This window comes from Lepus europaeus, chromosome 9 (genome assembly GCF_033115175.1).
Source record: "Lepus europaeus isolate LE1 chromosome 9, mLepTim1.pri, whole genome shotgun sequence".
NCBI classification, from domain to species: domain Eukaryota; kingdom Metazoa; phylum Chordata; class Mammalia; order Lagomorpha; family Leporidae; genus Lepus; species Lepus europaeus.
Genome location: NC_084835.1, coordinates 40,319,175 through 40,341,445, shown reverse-complemented (window position 1 = coordinate 40,341,445; position 22,271 = coordinate 40,319,175). Strand labels below are relative to the sequence as shown.

Below are 22,271 nucleotides of genomic sequence, written 5' to 3'. Positions count from 1 at the left end.
AATTTTGCAGGGTAAATAGTGTTCTAATTATCTGAATCCTACTGCATGAATCAAACTAATGAAATAATTTCCGCACAAAGGACTTTTTCCTTGAAAGACACTTTGCTATATCCTAAAGGCAAAAATTAGAACCATCTGCAACCCCACCAATAACTATCTTCAAAGTTCATTTCAGATAACCTTACAATACTTGTAAAACAAGTTTGTTATATGGTTTGAATGTAACCTCCAAAGTTAGGTGTCAGAAGCTCGACTGGCAATGAAGCAGCGTCAGCAAGTGGGGTCTGATCGGCAGCGCTTGGGGCATGGAGGTATAGCTCTCACAGATGCTCAATGCCATCATCTCAGGGGAGGGTCCCTGAAAAAAGAACAAGCTCAGCTTCCTCTTCTGCTTTCTCGTGCACTCTCACCCTCTCTTGCCCTTCCACCTTCTACCATGGGTGATGCAGCAAAAAGGTTCTTGCAAGCTGCCAGGCCCTTGGACATCATAGCTCCAGAACAGAGAGAGACAATATTCCTGTTCAGTACAAACTGCCCAGTCTGTGGTATTCAAAACAGACCACGTCAAAGCTCCCCTGATAACCTGGGATTCCAAATAGCATAGCACAGTTAAAATAAGACAAATAGCAATGAAACAGGCAGGGAGCTAAGGAACAAGCAAGCATAATAAAATTCCCTAAGAAAAAACGTTTTTTTTTTTTTTTAATTTAATCCCAATGTTTCTACTATCCAAAATAGCACTCTGCTTCATCTCACCTTCCCTCTAATTACTCTACAAAAGTACTTAAAAAACTAAATGGAAAAATGAAACTGAAACCTAAGTTTGTTTTGGTGCAAAAAATTCTAAAATCCATGAACTTTTTAAACATCCCTTAACAAAGATGATTTCAAAATTTTAAAAAATGTGTGAAATAACTTTTATTTATGTGAAAGGTAGAGAGAAAGAGAAGAGATCTCACCTGCTGGTTCACTCTCCAAATGCCTGCAACAGCAGTGACTGGGCCAGGCTAAAGTCAGGAGCCAGGAAATCAATCTGGGTCTCCCACATGGGTGGCAGGCACCCAACCAACTCAGCCATCATCTGCTGCCTCCCTTTCTGTACCCGAGCAGGAAGCTAGAATCAGAAGCAGATCCCAAACTCAAACCCAGGTAGTCTAACATTGAATGCAAGCATCACCAGCAGCATCTTTTAACATCTGTCCAGATTTCAAAGTTTTTAATGCACAAATAAGCTTATCTTTTAATTCTACTTTTACATGAACTGTTTGCTTTTGGGAAGACAGACAGAAAGAGAAAGTTGCCATTTGCTGGGCTGGCTGGGCCCAAGCCATGGACTCAACTCAGATCGCCTACATGGGTGGCAGGAACCCACTGACTTAGTCCCATCACTTGCTGCCTTCAAGGGTGTGCAAGGCAGGAAGCTGGAATGAGGAGCTGGAGCCCAGTACCAAATCAAGGTACTCTAAATGGAATGTGGACAGGACTGTTAGGCCAAACATCTGCCCCTTCCACAAACTTTCTGAAGTTCCTGTGTATCTACCCTGTCCCCCACTCACAGGACACAGAAACCTTTGAAGGACCTCTGATTTTTTAAGCAAGAAAAAGACACAAATCCCTGTACTAAGTAAAGTCTCAAAGTGGAAGGACTAACCAACAAACTAGCAGCATTTCATACAGTGCACACAGAGTGGGAAGCAGCTGTGAGTGTGGCGCTGGACCTGAACCAGGAGGCACAGATGCTTATAACACACTCAAAGATAAGCACAATATCTTAAGTGGAGAGAATGGTAGAAACTTTAGCATGCATCAATATCACCTGGAGAGCTTGTCCAAGCACAGATTCTGGGTCCTATCCCAGATTTACAATTTTGGTAGAGCTTGAGAATTTGTACTTAATCTCCAATTCCCAGGTAATGCTGACACTCTTCGTCCAAGGAACACACTTGGAGAACCACTGGTATAAGCAGATGCGCAAAGCCTGTTTGGAGAATCCAAATAAGCTTCCTGGGCATAGAGTACAGGTTGGTGTTAATTTAAAATAGGTTTCCTTCTCACCCCACCTCGAAAATGTTTCCTAACACTTTTTTTTGTTTGTTTAAGGTGGGCTACACTCACCTTAAGGATCATGGCTGCTGGGATACAAATGACCAATATTAACATATAAAAGAATTAAAGGCCCCAGAAACACAGGTAACAGAAGGAAAAATAGTAAAAGAAACATATCAAATGAAAACTTCTAAACAGCAAAGGAAACAATCAAGAAAGTACAGGAAAAAAATAAATCTACAAATCTGATAAGAGGTTAATATCCAAATTTTATAAGAAACTCCAACAACTCAATGTCAAGAAAATAAGTAACTTAAAAAATGGGCAAAGGATCTAAACAACATGTCTCAGAAGATCACATATGACGGCAAGTATATGAAAACACATGTTCAACATCACTAATTATCATAAAAATGCAACTCAAAACCAAAATGAGGTGTTACCTCATACCTGTTAGGATTGCCATAATCACAAAAACAAAAGATAACTATAAGTAGCAAGGATTCAGATAAAAGGAAACCAGCACAATGCTGGCAGGAATGTGTGCGAATTAATAGAAAATGTAGAAATGGAGGTTCCTCAAAAATTCAAAACTAGGATTACCATATGATTCACCAAACCCACTTTTGGGTATATCTCCAAAAGAAATAAACGAACTCAGCTTATCAAGGCAATGCTTGCACTCCCATATTCACTGTAGCATTATTCACAATAGCCAAGATATAAAATAAACCTAACAACACATAAACGGAAGACAGACCATGTGGTCTACATATACAAAGGAGTAATATTCAGTCTAAGAAAAGAAAAACATCCTATCCTTTGTGACAGCAGGATGAAATCAGAGAACATTACATTAAGTGAAGTAAGCCAGTCACAGAAATGTAGGAACTATATAATATCACCTACATGGGGAATCAAAAAAGTCAAATTCACAGAAGCAAGCAGTAGAATGGTGTTAAGTCTACCACATGGGTGACAGGAATCCAGTTACTAGGGCCACCACTGTTGCTTCCAGGGTCTACATTAACTAGAAGTTAGAGTCAGGAACTCTTAATGGGTCATGGGCACCTTAACCAATTTCTTTTTCTTTTTTTTTTTTTTTTTTTTGACAGGCAGAGTGGACAGTGAGAGAGAGAGAGACAGAGAGAAAGGTCTTCCTTTTGCCGTTGGTTCACCCTCCAATGGCCGCCGCAGTAAGCGCGCTGCGGCCGGCGCACCGCGCTGATCCGATGGCAGGAGCCAGGTGCTTATCCTGGTCTCCCATGGGGTGCAGGACCCAAGCACTTGGGCCATCCTCCACTGCACTCCCTGGCCACAGCAGAGAGCTGGCCTGGAAGAGGGGCAACCGGGACAGAATCCGGTGTGCCGGCGCCGCAAGGCAGAGGATTAGCCTAGTGAGCCACGGCGTCGGCCAACCAATTTCTTAACCACGAAGCCAAATACTGGACCCGGCCATAAACTTGTTAATCCTTGTATTATAAGGCATTCTAAAACATGGTGACTATAGTAATGACAATGAATCAAATTTTTGGCTATCACTGAGTACATTTTAAGTATTTTCATCACAGAAAATGGTTAAGTGTGTGAGGTGATGCATGCTAATTAGCTTAATTTAGCCATTCTACAATGGAGACATATCTTAAAACATCATTCAGTGCCCAATAAATATTTGAAATTTTGATTCATTAAAATAATTATTTTCAACTTTAAAAAAAATTAGAGGGGATGGTAAATTTTATCCTGATTATTGTTTTAGTCCATTCAGTCTGCTATACTAAAACACCATCAACTGGGCAATTCATAAGCAACAGGCAAGATCAAGACACTGGCAGATTCGGTGTCTGGTTAGGCTCCCTGATTCACAGACAGCTGTCTTCTCACTGTGACCTCACACTGGAATCGAATGAAGGTCTCTCCCAGGCCTCCTCCATGACCTATTCACCTCCTGAAAGTGGTACCTCCTAACACTATCACTTTGGGGGTTAGGATTTTAACATATGAATTCTGAGGGGAATACAAATATTCAGACCTATCAACTATTTAAAATTTAACAATTTAGGGTGTGGGTGTTGTAACACAGTGGGTTGTGCCGTTACTTGGGATGCCTGCATCCCATATCAGAGTACCATTTCAAGTCCTACCATGTCACACTTCCAGTGTAGCTTCCTGCTGATGCTCCTGAGAGCCAACAGACAGTAGTCAAAGAGCTTGGGACTCTGCTGCCCACATGAGAGTCCAGGAAGAAGTTCAGGGTTCCTGGCTTTTGCCTGCCCCAGTCTTAGCTACTGTAGGCATTTGGGTAGAAAAATTGGTGAATGGAATATCTCGCTGTATTTCTCTGCCTTTCAAGTAGCCCAAAAAGTTGTTCTTAAATAGGGCAATTCAGGGCATTTTAATACAAAGTTTAACACTTTCATTAAAAAATATCTTAAATTTGCTTTTCAAGATTCAAATAGTTTTTCCTACTTCAGACCTACTACAATGGCTATAACACAAACAGAAAATAACAAATGTCAACAAGAAATTGAAACTCTTATACATTCCTGGTAGGACTACAAGATGATGTAGTACTATGAAAAACAGTTTGGTGAATCCTCAAAAAGTTAAAAATAAAATAACTATGTGGCCCAGTAATTCCACTCCTACCTCTATACCAAGCAGAGCTCAAAGCAGGGACTCAAACACATCTGTGCACACCAATGATCACAGCAGTTGGAAACAACTCACGTGACCATCAACAGATGAACAGGTAACAGAACATGATATGTCCATACAGAGGAACGTCATTGAGCTATTAAGAGCAATGATAAACCTTGACAACGTTGTATTAAGAGAAACAAGCCAGTCACAGAACACAAACATCACTGATCCCCTTAAACAAAATATCTACAGCAGGCAAATTCACTGCGAAAGAAAGCAGATTCGAAGTTACTAAGGAGGATAGCACTGTGACATAGTAAGCCAAACTTCCGCCTGCTGTGCTGGCAATCTGTATGGGCACCAGTTTGTGTCTCAGCTGCTCCACTTGAGATCCAGTTCTCTGCTATGGCCTGGGGAAGCAGTGGAAAATGGCCCAAGTACTTGGGCTCCTGCACCCACAAGGGAGACCTGGAAAAAGTTCCTGACTCCTGGCTTCAGATCGGCTCAGCTCCGCCACTGCAGCCATTTGGGGAGTGAACCAGGGGATGGAAGACCTCTCTCTGTATTGCTCTGCCTCTACCTCTCTCACTCTCAAAAAAAAAATAAAATAAAATAATATCTTAAAAAAAAAAGTTACTAGGGACTGGAGTGAGAGAAGAATGAACAGTTATTGCTTAATAGTTACAGAATTTGTATTTGGAGTGACAAAAAAGTTTGGAAACATAGTAATATTGACACAACACTGTAAGTGATGCTACTTAAAAGTGGTTAATATGACAAATTTTACATTGTTTATAATTTACCACCAAAAATAAAGTTCAATTTAGCTAATTAAATTGAGAGTTCAGTCTCAACCATATTAAAAACCCACTGAAGAACAAACTGCTGTCATCACTTCTTTGTTATCGGTTTAGCTGAGTCCTTAAGTCATAAAGCCATGTTTTATTAGGCCTGTTTTGTCTATAGTATTTACATCTCACAATGAAAACCTGCTCAGCAGAAACCAGACAATAGTTTTAATCAAGCCAGCGCCGCGGCTCACTAGGCTAATCCTCCGCCTTGCGGCGCCGGCACACCGGGTTCTAGTCCCGGTCGGGGCACCTATCCTGTCCTGGTTGCCCCTCTTCCAGGCCAGCTCTCTGCTGTGGCCCGGGAGTGCAGTGGAGGATGGCCCAGGTCCTTGGGCCCTGCACCCCATGGGAGACCAGGAGAAGCACCTGGCTCCTGCCATCGGATCAGCGCAGTGCGCCGGCCGCAGCAAGCTTACTGCGGCGGCCGCAGCAAGCTTACTGCGGCGGCCGCAGCAAGCTTACTGCGGCGGCCATTGGAGGGTGAACCAACGGCAAAAGGAAGACCTTTCTCTCTGTCTCTCTCTCACTGTCCACTCTGCCTGTCAAAAAAAAAAAAAAAAAAATTTAAAATAGTTTTAATCAAAATCAGCCAAACAACTATGAAAACCAGCAACAGTCACAATAATTAGCTGACTAATAAAAGACCAGGAAGGTATAAAAGAGATAAATCGAAAAGGTTGCAAAGGGAATGTATTTTTTTTTTTTTTAATTGGACAGGCAGAGTTGGATAGTGAGAGAGAGAGAGAGAGTAAGGTCTTCCTTTTCCATTGGTTCACCCCACAACGGCCGCTGCGGCCGGCACACTGTGCTGATCCGAAGCCAGGAGCCAGGTGCTTCCTCCTGGTCTCCCATGCGGATGCAGGGCCCAAGCACCTGGGCCATCCTCCACTGCCCTCCTGGGCCACAGCAGAGAGCTGGCCTGGAAGAGGAGCAACCAGGACAGAATCCAGCGCCCAGACCGGGACTAGAACTCAGGGTGCTGGTGCTGCAGGCAGAGGATTAGCCAAGTGAGCCGCGATGCTGGCCGAGAATGTATCTTAATTCATTCTCCCCCAATCAAATGAGAAATAAAATGACTACTCAAAGTACAAGAAGGTTTTTGACAGCATACTACAAACCAGCAGGACACATCATACACTCGGAGTTATTTCTGCCACTATTTTTTGTTTCCTTAGTCATAACGTGAATTTCCATAAGCATATGATCCTCTTGATTCCAGCAACTTTCAACTTTCTGTGTTTTTTATATGTAAAAAAGGAGAACAATTCCATTAAACTCAAATTATATGATAAATCTCTTTATATACAGGAAACGTATAATAAATGTCACATAGTAACTTTGCTACTATATTAACTTTGGCTTTACAAACACTACCCTAACACAAGTAAGCTAACTCTTGATTTTTCCACCTCCTCATTGTAAGCTCCTATATAGTGAATGTGATTCTGTTTTCACTCAGTTCCATAGCATCTGGCACACAGCGCATGTGCCAGAGTTAACTTAAAGTTTAGAAGTGCAGCATAAACTGGGGTGGAGGGTTACTGAAATTTATGAATCTAAAAATCCTTATATATTTAATATATAAACTTGATCTGCTAACTTCACATCTTTTAAAATCCTAACCAGGAATTTCAGTTTTCATATTGCTGATTAAATCATATAATCATGTTACTCTTAACCACTTAGGAAAAAAAAATATCCAGATCTATTTGAGGAACAAAAGAAATTCTCATCCATCTTTAAATCACAGCTACACTGTGGTAGGTGTTTGGCAGAGTGGTCAAGACACCACTTGGGATACCCATATCTCATACTGGCATGCATGGGTTTAAGTCTGAGTTCTACTCCCAATTTTAGTGTCCTGCTCAGGTACACCCTGGATGGCAAAAGGTACAGACTTGAGTGGTTGGGAACCTGCTATCCACATGGGAGACTCACACTGAGTTCCTGGCTCCTGGGTTTGGCCAGGCCCAGTCCTGGCTGTTGCAGGCATTTGGGCAGTGAACCAGCCGCTGAGTGATCTCTGCCCATCTGTCTCTTTGCCTTGCAAATTAAAAAAAAAAAAAAAAAAACAAACACACAGCCACACATTAATGGAAAGAAAAAAGAAAAAAAACCCCTCCATTCCTTAACTTTAGATACTGCTTCTCCAAACTCCTCATAAGCCTAAGAACACCAAACAAAGTCCTGAGAACCCAACAGAGGGGTATGAACTTGTGAATTATGATTTGTGAGGAGTGAGACGAACATCATTTGAAAGTAGCTGTGAGTTTTGGAGAGGCAGTATACTTTTAGCTCCTAGAAAATCACTAGTTGCTTAATAAAGGATACCAGGGATTCCAACTCAAGTAAACGGGTCCCTGCCATACACATAGGAGACCAGGATTGAGTTCCCAGCTCCTGGCTTCCTCCCAGCAGCACTGGTCATTACAGATATTTGGGGAACGAACCAGGGGATGGAAAATCTCTATCTGCCTGCCTCTCAAATAATTTTTTTTCTAAATCCCATAATTCCAACAAGTGACACTATGTTACAGAAACTAAATATATACTTTTTGATGGAAGTATCTTTCAAGTTTTCTAGAATGACGGAGAAAAATTCCAATGAGTCTTTTTGACACTAAAAATCATGCCATAGGCCGGCGCCGTGGCTCAACAGGCTAATCCTCCGCCTTGCGGCGCCGGCACACCGGGTTCTAGTCCCGGTCGAGGCACCGATCCTGTCCCGGTTGCCCCTCTTCCAGGCCAGCTCTCTGCTGTGGCCAGGGAGTGCAGTGGAGGATGGCCCAAGTGTTTGGGCTCTGCACCCCATGGGAGACCAGGATAAGCACCTGGCTCCTGCCATCGGAACAGCGCGGTGCGCCGGCCACAGCGCGCTACCGCGGCGGCCATTAGAGGGTGAACCAACGGCAAAGGAAGACCTTTCTCTCTATCTCTCTCTCTCTCACTGTCCACTCTGCCTGTCAAAAAAAAAAAAAAAAAAAGAGGATTACTTTAAAAAAAAAAAATCATGCCATAAATCATCTTCTTGAAACTAATACATCAATACCTAACAGCTCATTTGATAAACAGGAGATTTCTGAAAAGTATAGGAAAATGCAAAGTTGTGTATCCACCAGCAAATCACCCAAAATTTTCATCCACACAGTAGTCAATCAGTTCCACTTCTAGAGAGAGAGGAAACTGGATACAAAGATTTCACAAGTTTTTTTTTAAGATTTATTTATTTGAAAGTCAGAGTTACAGAGAGAGGAGAGACAGAGAGAGAGAGAGGAGAGAGGAGAGAGAGAGCTTCCATCAACTGATTCACTCCCCAGTTGGCCTCAATGGCCAGAGCTGCACCAATCCAAAGTCGGGAGACAGGAGCTTCTTCGGGTCTCCTACATGGGTGTAGGAGCCCATGGACTTGGGCCATCTTCTACTGCTTTCCCAGTCCACAGCAGAGAGCTGGATCAGAACTGGAGCAGCAGGGACTTGAACCGACGCCCATATGGGATGCCGGCACTGCAGGCGGCGGCTTTACCGGCTACACCACAGCCCCAGCCCCCGACAAGCTTTTTAAAAATATTTTTTCATGAACAAAGAATCCTGAATACATTCAACCTCAATGGTTCTTGAGAATTCCAGTGAACAATGCACCAGTTAGCATGTGCAGCACGAGAGAAAGACACCACCCAACAGTAGCAAACACACAAGCAACACAAAACACCTAGCAGCTCAGAAGTCATCTCGTCTTAGATTTTAATTCGCCTCTGCAAAAGCAGAAGGAAAATATGAAAACAGAGAGCTGAACAATACCAAGAAGCAACTTTTTAATCGTAGATATTATGCCTGTGACACTGACGTCCCTTATGAGCACTGGTTCCAGTCCTGCTGCTGCACTTCCTACCCAACTCACTGCTACTATGCCTGGGAAAGCAGCAGATGATCCAAGTATCTGGGTCTCTGTCATCCACATGGGAAACCCAGATGGATGTCCAGGCTCTGGGCTTTGGCCTGGCTGAGCCCTAGCTGTTACAGCCACTTGGAGAGTAAACGAGTAGATAGAAGATCTCTCTCTCCCACTACCACTCTGCCCTTCAAGTAACTAATTTTTTAAAAAGAAAGAAATTGTATGTTCTCAGATTTTTTTCTTTTATCAGAGGTCACTACAGGGGAGCCAGCATGTAGCACAGCAGACTGAGCCACCATTTGCAACGCAGGCATCCCATATCATGGAGCGCAGGTTCCAGTTCCAGTTCCTCTGCTTCCAATCCAGCTCTATGCTCATGCACTTGGGAGGCACCAGAAGATGGCCCAAGTATCTGGGACCCTGTCACCCATGGGATATCCAGATGGAGTTCTGGGCTCCTGGTTTCAGCCTGGAGCAGCCCTGGCTGTGAGGATATTTGGGGAATGAACCAGAGTATGGAAGATCAGTCTTTCTCATCCTCTGTGCTACTCTATGAATAAACAAACAAACAAATCTTAAAAAATATCATTGTGGCAGGCAGAACTCCAAATGACGCAAGACTCCCCAGTGTAAGTGCCTTGTACAGTGCTTACTGCTTTACTGTGGACAGGACTGTGAGCAGGATTCAGAAAGCCCTTAATTAGGTTACGTTAAATTTCTGGCAAAAGTAAAGGCATTTTGCAGATGTAATTAAGGCCCCCATCCACTGGCTGAGCTAACCAAACAGGAGGTTATACTGGGTGGGCCTGACATCTTCTAAGGGGAGTCTTTAGAAGGACTGATCCCTTCCTAAAGAGAGCTCAAGTGTGAGGAATTCTGACTTAGTTTGAGAAGTAAATGGTCATCCTGTGAAAGGATCGATAGAGGGGGCCACGTGGCAAGGACCCAAAAGCTGCCTCTAGCAGCTCAGCACAGTCCCCATTCAACAGCTAATGGGGAAACAGTAATGCTAGCTACACATCCACAAGGAAATTAATTCCATCAAGGGCCACAGGAGTGAGAAGAGGACGCAGACTGCAGGGCCAGCCAATACTTGGGCTGCTGCCTTGTGAATCAATGAGCAGAGAACTTGGCTGCACCATAACCGGGATGCTGGCCTGCAGTTCTGTGAGATCAGAAATATATGTTGTTGAAAGCCACTAGGTTTGCAGTAATTCATTACACAGTCATAGGAAACTAACCCAGCACTACAAAGCACTATCAGGTGTTCCCACTTAAGGGATCATGATGCTTTTCTGAAGTTACTCATTTTAATCAAGTGAACAATGTGGGACAGTCTAGTTAAAAGATCAGAAATTTAACAGTATTTTCTGACTCACTGCCTAAAGTTTACCTAGAAGGCATTCTGATGATTATCTGATTCTGCTCCAGCCACCTCATTTTCTGGCCAATACTGCTAGACTCGTGGCACTAAAGGCACAGAAGGAGGCCGATTTCTCCAGCTTCTCAATCCTTCCCTTAGCCATCTCTCAACGCAGCCTCTTTGTTAACATTTTAGCAGGTGGGCTGCACGCTAGATGGACGGAGAAGATGACGATCTCCTTTCTCTGCTACTGCATTAAATGCCCACAAAAGGAATACTGTATACTCCAGAAAACTGGGGTTTAAGTATTTGAGTATTAAGTATTTGAAAAGATTCAAAAGTAACACTAAAGATGTCCCAAATAACTACAGCACAGTAACTACTTTATCATAATAACATCTTCCATGTGTTTAAAGGTATTTATTTGAAATACAGAGTGACAGAGAGATCTTCCATCCGCTGATTTCACTCTGCTAAAGGCCACATGGTAGGGGCTAGGCCAGGCCAAAGCCAGGAGCCTGGAGTTCCATCCGGGTCTCCCACATGGGTGGCATGAGCCCAAGCACTGGGGCCACCCTCTGCTGCTTTTCCCAAGCACTTTAGCACAGAGCTGGATCAGAAGGGGAGCATCCAGGACTAGAACCAACACTTATATGGGATATCAGCACTGCAGAAGGCAGCTGAACTCAGAATCACAGAGGCAGCCCTCTGAAACCAGTGGTTTTCAACTAGGGGCAACCGTGTCCTCCAGGGAACATTTGCTTATCACTGCTCAGGAGGGCGCACGGAGGACAGGAATGCTGCTCAACACAGGTCTTGAAATCCCTGTAGGAGGCATCAGGTGTTCCTCTGGACCCTAGCTGACCCCTAGTATGGGGACACTGAGCAATGTCATTTGCCCCAAGCATGGTCTCAAACACATCCAGAAGACTTTCCCATCTTCCAATTATCGTTGGCTTGGGCATTAATTACTTTTCTTTGACTTAAGCTTAAACACAGAATAAAACTTTTTTTCTCATCTTATTTTCAGCAAGTTACATCCAGTTCTAAGAGCACAAACCCATCTGCACGTATCCCAGTTAGAACCAATGTTTTATATACTGATCAAGACTTGTCAACCTGCCAGGGAGGAGCTAGTGGAACGGGCATGTCCAGGACACAGCTGAGAAGCACCGCTTACACTAAACCACTCACAGCAAACAAATATCATGTGGCCTGGCAGATGATACAAAAAGCTGAAGTGAGCCAAGTGCCAAAGAGCAGAAAGTAGCAAAAACTCTGGTGACCTGGAGAGCACAGCCAGCTGCTCTCCACACTGGGCAGCCATGCAGCAATGTGGACCCAATATTGCCAGAAATTCTAATTTTTCACAAAAACTTGAGTATCTAAATTTGGATCTGAAACTCCTTACTTTTAATATGTTGCCTTGCAGTTTTTAAAAACTCTTATGGGTCCAACATCTTGGGTCACCTTTTTGAAATTTGTATTCTGGAAATTGTAATTAGGATAAATGAAGAACTATAAGCAGGCTGAATTCAAGGTAAATTCAGAGTGTGCTCTGCACAAAAGGAGAGGACGGGAGAGGATGACACTAAACTGGAAGGCCTCGAATGGAGCCGTCCAAGTTTTAAGAGGACAGCTGTCAATATCATAACCACCACCATCACAGTAGTACCACATCATGTCACATAGTAAGTCATATTTCAGGTAATATCCTAAGAACACTATACAGATGTACAAATGTCATCTTGCCAAGAATTTTATGAGGTAGGTTTTATTATTATTCTCATTGTACAGATGAAGAAAATGAGACAGGAGCCTTTAAAAAATTGCCCCACAGGGCTAGAAGGAACTGGAAATGAGATTTGAACACAGATAGCTACCTTCAGGATCCATCTCCTGACTACCACCTGTCACAATTCTCATGCTTCTCTCTGCAGGCATCCAGTTCCCTATCTCTCACCAGCTGCAACTGTAGATAAAATGTTTCACCAATCTAAGTTCTTAACAGCAAGCCTTAAATAAGAACAGACTCAACCAATGCTAAACTCTTCTATCTGAACACCTAATGCAAGAAGCTTTTTTTTTTTTTTTTTTTTTTTTTTTTGCTAAATGAAAATGTTACCTTCTTTTCTCTAGAAATTACACAGGCCTATCAGCAGTCAGTCCTTGTCAGTCGATGTTCTGCTTTCTTATGATGGGCGGGGCCTCTGCTTACACAAGAATACTGACAAACAGGTGCAGACATCACTCTGGCATTTAAGACAAAGGCATCCAAGAACTGGCCATGCCCTCCAACCATGGTAGGAAAAGTGGCAAACAATTTCACAGCTCTTCAGAGATTTATGGCATGAACTTGTCCTACACATTGCAGTCTTAATTAGTAAAATTTTTTGAATATCTGGGTATTCAAAAATCCGTAGCAACTTAGCAAGCAAAATTCTACTTCAAAGCAGCTAGTATGTAAATTAACTTCACATTTCACTTCATTTTAAAATAAGATCCCTTGCTACAATAAATTCAGGAAAACTGGCAGTTTTGAGATGAATTTTAAAAAAGTCATTTTCACCTTTAAAGGGAGCTCTGTTATTTGTTGTTCTTTATGAACCATATCTTCCATTTCAGAAAGGAGTGCTCCGAGTAAAAGAATGAGTTCCTTCACCTTTTCTTGCAGGTCAGAAATTGGTCCAATATTATAAACATGTATAGATTTTAGAGATGCACAGGAATTTAAAGTATTTTAGACATCATTGCTCCCAAATCTGCTTAGAAAGCCAAACAAAATCTAACTTAAAAACCAACGTGATTTTAAGCTGTGTTGGGAAAAAAACCTCTGCACATACACAGAAGCATAAGTGCAGATTAACAAGTGCATTTAACAAGATACTAAAACATAATACACATGTGTTAGTAATCATTTTGAAGCACTAAAAATATCAGTACTAATCCACCTCCTTTTAACATAAGCTGTACTCTGAAACATCCAAATTTCCTACTTTCTTTCCAGCATATGACGCTGTTCAAAAAAATTTTTAATGAACCAAAAAGGAAAAAACAATCTTTCACAGAATGTTGGACAAACATGCATAAACCACTGTGGCATCTCAGGACAGTGTATGTAAATCTTCATTCAGCTTTGCATCTTAAGAACAAACAAACAAAATGCAAGCATTAGCAACAAAACCAAAGGATTCTTCAAGAAGCTGCTTTTAGATTCTAAGTTCTGTTAAGAATATGGAAAGCATGACTTCCTTCGGAAAGAATAAAATTCAAATCATATTACCTATGTCAATGTTACAAGAAGTCTCCCAAACTGCAGTCAATGGCCCACTAAGTAATGCTGGTAATGGCTGAATTCCAGTGTAACAAAAAAAAAAAAAAAAAAAATCCAACCAGCCCTATGCGTCTACCAAAGTTCACTGTAACGGGATTTGAGCTATAATTAAATTTGATTAGTTTGGTTCAAACCTCAAGTTCAAAAGAATTATCAGCATGAATGGATGAAAAGCCCTTTTACACGGGCATTTTGAAAATATGAAAAGGGCTGACACAGCAAGCATCAAAGACTTTGAAAGCAATTGACCCTTCCCAGAGCAAAGGAGAAACGCTAACAGCTGAAACTCAGATGCTGCGTGCAAAGAAAATAAAGTCCCAGATGGTTCAAAAGATTGGTAGCTTATTAAATATTAAATATTATTATTTTTAACTGGATTTTGCCGAGGGATAGCCAAATATGTCACCAATACAATGTGAAAAATAAATCCAATTCTATCCTTTACAAAACTGAAACAAACACTGCTTTTTCTAAAACAACCAGCACGAGCACCTCAAGGAATGACATAAATCACCATGACAGTCACACAAACACGATGTTTAATAAAAAACAAAAACAGTTAACACTTATAACTTTAAAATCCAAAACAATTTCCTTGAAGGAAAGCACAATGCACAGAATTTAACATGCCGTTATTATTTGGAGACATGTAACTCCTACTCCATAACCCACATATCACATTACAGTTTTGTACCCCTCAAATCACATTATATTTTTGGTGCATTAAAAAGGAGGTAAGTAAAGGCTGTGTTAGTAAAGAGGGTATTTTAGAATCAGTTAAAGACACTATCAGAGGATTCTGTACTTACAAAAGCTTGTGGTATGCATTGTTTTAAACCTAAAGTGAGCTGTACATATAAACATTTAAATATATATATAGTAAAAGTATGTGTGTGTATATATATGTATATATATGTATTTGTGTACAAATGTACATACACACACCAAACCAAGGGCCTGTTTTCAACAAAATAAAGTCAGTAGTTTATATACTGAGCTTTGAGACAGCACTTTTAGTTGAGTTTCTATGTTCAAACCTTTCCCTTCTTACCATGTTCTACTCATGTTTTGGGATGTGGGGGTGGGAAAGCCTTTTTCATGAGATGGAAACATTCTGTGCCAAACTAAGCAGGTGTGAGATATCTCCAAGATGAAAGCAATTCTCCAAATAACAACGTCATCCTGTAATACTTTCTTGACATGTACAATTTTGCTATTCCTCCCTTGGAGATTTAATATAATACAAAGCACAGTGTTAGTAATCTTTCCTCGCAGATGAGTAGTCTGACTGGTACTCGTTTCTAGAAGTTTTTACCACTGGGGGAAAAGTCAACATTGATCTCACTTAAAATGGATAAGAAATTCAGCAAGTGCATATTGAGGCTATTGTACCCCAATGGCTTTCTTTACAAGTATAATGATTCTTTTTTTTTTTTTTTTTGACAGGCAGAGTGGACAGTGAGACAGAGAGAGACAGAGAAAGGTCTTCCTTTAGCACTGGTTCACCCTCCAATGGCCGCTGTGGTTGGCGCATCTCACTGATCCGAAGCCAGGAGCCAGGAGCTTCTCCTGGTCTCCCATGCAGGTGCAGGGCCCAAGCACTTGGGCCATCCTCCACTGCACTCCCGGGCCATAGCTGGCCTGGAAGAGGGGCAACCGGGACAGAATCCGGCGCCCCAACAGGGACTAGAACCCAGTGTGCCAGCACCGCAGGCGGAGGATTAGCCTATTGAGCCGCGGTGCCGGCCATGATTCTTAATGCAATTCTTTTACTCTGAAATTTTCATTTCAAGTTGGTCTTAAAATAATTCATTCATCTCCTAAAAAGGAAGACCTCATTTAAAAATCATATTGCTTTTTCTGTTAAAAATATCATGTTCAAGCTGACATATTTTCAAGAATTTCTCACATTTTAAAATTCACAACTTATGAGAAAAGGGTTTAACAGAAAAAAATTTCATCCATTCCTGTAATAATGTGTAACATGTCATTTCCCCCTGCTTTAACTACCAAATGTTTATAGAATTTAACTTTTATTTTGAAACATAATTAGACTCCATATCATCCAGTCCAATGGTTTTCACATCTCAAAATACATCAGAAATACCTTGAAGATGTAAAACAAAAATTCTAGACACTAAACCAGAGTTTCTCACCCAGATTGTCTGATGCAGGGCCCTAGAATTTGCATTCTAACATTACCAGGTAATGCAGAATCAATGACACAGCCAATATTCTCTTTCTCTTGGTAATTAGAAAAGTTGGTGATGGGAAAGTACTCCACTATATCCTCAATAAAAACAAATACTTTTATATTTTAGAATTAAAAGAGAAACTGACACAAAGGAAATCCAAACCAGGCAAAACACAGGCCTTAGGAATTATCTAGTCCAAGATTCAACAAACTCTTTGCATAAAGAGCCACATAATAAATGGTTGAGGCTTTGTGGGTCATACAGTCTCTGTCACAACTACTCAACTCTGCCACTGTAGTGTGAAAGTAGAAAGACAACAGAAAATCAAAGAGACTGGCCGTGTGCCAATAAAGATTTATTACAAAAACAGGCTTGATCTGGATCTGGTCTGCAGGTCGTAGTTTAGCAGATACTTTTAAAATGAGGAAATCAATGCCTAAGGTAGTTAAACAACTTCAAAAAGCACAAGATGGGGCAGCCATTTGGTTCAGCAGGTAAGACAGCAGCATTCCATATTGGAGCACAAAGATTCGATTCCTGGCTCTGGCTCCGACTTCAGCTTCCTGCTAACTTGAACTCTGGGAGGCAGTGGTGAGGACTCAAGTAGCTGGGTCCCTGCTGTGCCCCTGGAAAGTATGGATAGAATTCTGAGCCCCGGCAGGCACCTTTGCAAGCACGTGGGGCAGTGAAGCAGCAAATGGAAGCTCACTGTGTGTGTCTGTGTCTCTCAAATAATGTTTCTTAAAGCACAATAAGTGCTATAACTACTGTCAGAAAATTCAGTATCCTGATGTCTAAGGAAACAAATTACTGTTACAACATTTTGACCAAAAAAAGGCCAAAGTCTGCATTTTAAAACCTCATGTAGTTCAAAAATCAAAAGGAGAAATAATTGCACTAAATAAAGCAGTACCTCAGTTCCAAAAGGAATGCGAGACATTACTATTTCTAATATTACTTCTAAAGAGGAGCCTTGCACAGCTGAAGTATGCTGTCGGGGCTCCTGTCACATGGCTCCCTTGCAAGGCCTACACTCATTGAGCTTTCTGATCAGTGCAGAAAATAGGGGAGGGACCATTTCTCTGTTCTTACCCTCATGGCTTTTCAACTTTCTTATCCCATCTGCCATTCATTTGATGCCATTCCTTTCAAAAATTCTTCCCACTACTAAAATTTTCCCTCTTGAGTGCCAAAAGAGGTAGTAAATTAGGAAACTTCAGTTAAAAACAATGTTTTTGTGCAGTCTAAGTTTGATCTTTATGATAGCTATCAAATAATTGGTAAAAAAGAAAGCTAATAAAAATGAAACAGGCATGTTTACCTTTACCACAAAAATATCTCAATGTATATAACAGTACACACAGATACACATGTAAGCAATATATGTGTAAGTATGCATGTTATATATAAACATACACTTTATGCTTTCAGAATTCAGTTTTTAACACTGATATTTAAAGAAGTCAATAAATTCTAGCAAATGATCAAGTGCTTAACAATTTTATAACCTACTTATTGTTAAAAATAAATAAATATGCATACACACTAAGAAGAAAAAAAAGTCCTAGCTTTAGTCATCAAACACATACTCCAAGCTTTTTTCTGTAATAGCTGTAGTTAAAAGTGTGCATATCTAATTCAGGGTCAGAATGATGAGTCCTAAATCTGAGAGCAAGTTTTGAACACGTTTGATGTATCCTGAACCAAGCATGAAAAAGCATCTGTTATTTACAGATCAAAGCAACCCAGGGTATCCTAAAACAACGAGAGTGAAAAATGCTCAAATCTAATTTCATCCCTGTCCACATGCTTCTTTGAACTAACAATTCAGAGAATTGGTCAGTACGTTGAACTAATTAGCATGCTTAATGCTTGCCAACTTTGATGGCTCCAATTCTTTACGAAATAGGATATAAAAAAAGTTTGTAAAAAAATAGACAAAGGCAAATTTGAGAAAATGCAAAGACCAGTCCAAGTTGACAAAATCACCTATACTGAGTAATGTCTCAAAAAGCCCCAAAACGTTGAGTGAAAGCTACTTAATACTCAACTGTGAAACAGCTTGGAAATTATTTATTTAGGGGTTTTAATTTGCATGACATCAATATTTTTTAATCCAATGGTTGTTTGTAGGATTCACCATATATCAAACTTCATTTCAACATAAGGAACTGCAAAGTGTTTCTGATAAGAAGTTGACACTTTAATTACAGTAAGGGAAATTAATTCAAGATCACTCTTTTAAATGAAATCCCACATGTGTGAGTTAAGAGCAAGGTGTATCCCTTTTACTGTCGACATTCATCTAGGGGCTACATTTGCTGCAAAGATTTTCCTAACAGTTACTTGTGGTAATCAGTAAAAAACTCATAATAAACACACTGCTAAGCATTAAACAGTATTAGTTAGTATCTCCAAATTTTTTAACAGATTTTCCTAACAATTATTTGAGGTAATCAGTGAAAAACTCAGTTAATACATTTCACTAAACATTGTTAGCCAGTTTTTTTCTAATCTAGTTTCAGATGGATACTTTGGAAGTTACTCTATTAATGTTGATACTTATAAGATGATATGTTCCTATAATTTAAACGAGAACATTACAGAGTCTTCCAAAAAAAATTCCACATTGGTCTGCAATTTTCTTTTCTCCTAACCTGACCCAAGAGTTAGGCATTTTAAAACAGAACAAAGAATTAACTCAAGTCCCAACTCCAAAGGGTACATGTGATTACAGAGAGCAACCCCATCCTCAGAGTTTTACTAACAAAGTACAGATAGAAGATATTCTTTAAAGGCAAGTAAGCTCACTTTCTTCAGGATGTTTCGCAATATTGACAAATTAATTCCATTACACTCCCATGCCTTTTTGTTTTGTAAAAGGACTACCCAGAATTCAGCTCACTCACAGAGACCAATCACTCTGACTCCTCAATTCTATACTTTCCAGCACTCTGATTATTCAAAAACTAATGAACGGCAAGACAAATGCAAACCCATGCCCTGCCACACACATGTAACTGAAGGGACCTAAGGACATGACTTCAGACCTCTTCTGTCCCATCCACACACTGCTGACTACTTCTTTACACTCCACACTCATTCTGTAAGTGATTTCAGGTGAACAAAAATTCCTGCATCTCCACCTCAGTAACAACACTGTTCTCACAACCACAGTAACCCTCTTTCAAATTAAGGGTACAAAGAAATTTTCTATATTCTAAGTTTTGCATTACAAGCAACACACCAAGGAGTGGGTTTGGCATAAGGGTTAAGATGTCTGCATTCAACACAGGAGTGCCTAGGTTCAGTTCCCAGCTCTGGCCCCCAACTCCAGCTTCCTGCCAATGCAAACCCTGGGAAGCAGCTCAAACAATTGGGTTCCTGCCATCCACAAGGGAGACTTGGACTGAGTTCTGGTTCCTGGTGTTGACCCTGGCCCAGCCTCTGGCTGTTGAAGACATTTGGGGAGTGAACTTGCTTGCTCTCTTATCTCTCCGCCCCTCTGTCTCTGTATCTCTATCTGCCTCATAGATAAGACATAATTTAAAAAGCCTCATGACTGTAGAGTTCCTACTCTAGGAAGGTAGTGCTAGATAAAAACCAATCTGGGTTCCAGGTTTGTCTTCAGTACAAAGGAGATAACATCAAGTCATTTTAGATTTTTTTATATTTTACAGATTAACAAGGTTATTAAACAAGCAAAAATTCTTCATGTTTGGAAAAAGAATACATAACACCTTCAAGCAGGTGAATGTCAATTATTCATACTACATGACAATGTAACAGTAATAATAAACTAGCAGTCCAATCTACATAAGGAAATAATACTAACTGTATTCTGGATTAAAGTTACATGAAGAACTGAACTTCTGATACACTCATGTATATATAATAACAGTACAACAATGCAAGAGAAACTAGATACTCTTAGAAAACTCCAAGTAAAGAGTGAACGATACACATTTTCAGATGTTTTTAGTCAGTTCTTCCTATCAACTTAAAAAAGAACAACAACAGAGATGTTTTATGAAACAAAAAGATGGAAAGCACTTTAGTTTTGTAAACAGCAATCCTGTTATTTAAAAAGAGAAATGTTTTAGAAAATCAAAACATTATCTTTGGAGATTGTTACCTTCAAAAAACATGAATAAATCCCTTAGTAGGTAAAGCAAAACAAACACACTGTGTAGCACACAGTAGGGAACTAATGCATAAGTGTTTCAGATACACATCCACACAAATTTGACCTACTATACAAAGGTGCAAAATCTCTTCAATGTGGAACAGTGTTTTCAGCAAGTATCATGACAACAACTGGACATCCATATACAAAAACAAACCTCTACCTAAACCTCATCCCTTAAATAAAAAGCAACTCAAAGTGGAATATACATGTAAATGTAAAACATGAACTATAAGACATATAGAAGAAAACATAGGAGAAATCTGTGATGACTTGTAGTTCTTTGAAATAAGATCCAAAGTACAATTCATAAACAAACAAAAAAACTCATTACTCTTTTCTGGCTAGAACCATGGAGATTGTGTTCCTGCTGTGCCAGAAGCTCTTAAGAAAATGTAGAATTTCAGAGAAATAAAGATCAACCACCTGAGAAAGAAATCTGTTCAAAAGATGCTTTGGAAGGCAAGGAGAAATTCATTTATGAAAATTCCAAGTAGTATCACAAGGAATACAGGCAAATGTACTGACCTGAGATTTGAATACTAGCATGGCAAGAAAAGCTGGCAATTTCTATGCAAAACTCAAACTGGCACATGTCTTCAGGATCAGAGGTGTCACTGGTGGTGAGTCCAAAAGTCTGAAGGGTGATTTAGCTTTTGGGACAGATCTTCAAAAGCAACTTTGTTAAGCTTAACAAGGCTTCAAATGGCAAACTGAGCACTGTGAAACCATATGCTGCAAAGGGGTACCCAAAAGTTAATTGAGTAAATGAACTAATTTATTAGCATGGCTATGGCAAAATCAATGAGAAGCAAACTGCCTTGACAGGGAAGACTCTAACTGCCCATGTCTTGGTAAATTGGCGTCATCTACATGGAGGATCTGATTCATGAGATCTAAACTGCTACAAAATGCTTCAAAGATGCAAATAACTTCCCAGGGCCTTTCAAACCTTCTTCTCTGCAAGGCGAAATGAAGAGAAAGACCACCTATTTTGGAGAAAGTTGAGATGCTCCAAACAGCTAAGACCTAAGCAGAAGGCTCATTTGAAGGATGAACTAAAATGTCTTCCACAGCACTTTAGTAATCTAGTCAATTAATTTAGTAAGTGATCTCAAACTGAAAAAAAATTGTGAAGTACACTTTACCAAAATTTAAAACCTTCACTTTGATAACAATACTATTCAGAGAATTAAATTAGAAGCTACAAGTTATCAGAAAATATCTTCAAAGAACATAAATGACAGGGATCAGCATCCAAAATATATTAAGAATAGCACACACTAAGAAAAAAAAAACTTCAAAATGAACATGGGCAAGCATTTGGCCTAGCAGTTCAGACACCATATCGAATATCTGCATACCATATTAGAGTACCTGGGTTCAAGTGCCAGCTCTGCTCCCCATTCCAACTTGTTGCCAATGCACATACTGGGAGGCAGCAGGTAATGACTAAAATGGTTGGGTCCCTGTCACCCATGTGAGACCAGGTTTAGTTCCTTGCTTCTGGCTTTGGCCTGGCCCAGTCCTTACTGATGCAGAGATTTGAGAAGCCAATCAGACAACAGGAGAGCCTGCCTCTCTCTCTCTCAACAAATTAAAGTCAAAAAAGGGAAATGACTTGTATAGACACTTGACCAAAAAAAGAAAGACATACACACACACACACATAAAAATATGGCAAACAAGCATATGAAAAGATCTTCAACATCATTTACCACTAGGGAAATGAAAATTAAAACCATTGTGGGACATCATTAC

The 22,271-nt window shown here is 40.4% G+C and overlaps 1 protein-coding gene and 1 pseudogene across 3 annotated transcripts in view; one reads left to right on the top strand and one right to left on the bottom strand.

The window, feature by feature from the left end:
- SLC25A26 (solute carrier family 25 member 26) overlaps nucleotides 1-22,271 on the bottom strand; it is a 141,344-nt gene that overhangs the window by 48,954 nt on the left and 70,119 nt on the right. The gene's annotated exons all lie outside the window — the stretch shown is intronic.
- LOC133766679 (large ribosomal subunit protein uL30-like) lies at nucleotides 306-21,518 on the top strand (annotated as a pseudogene).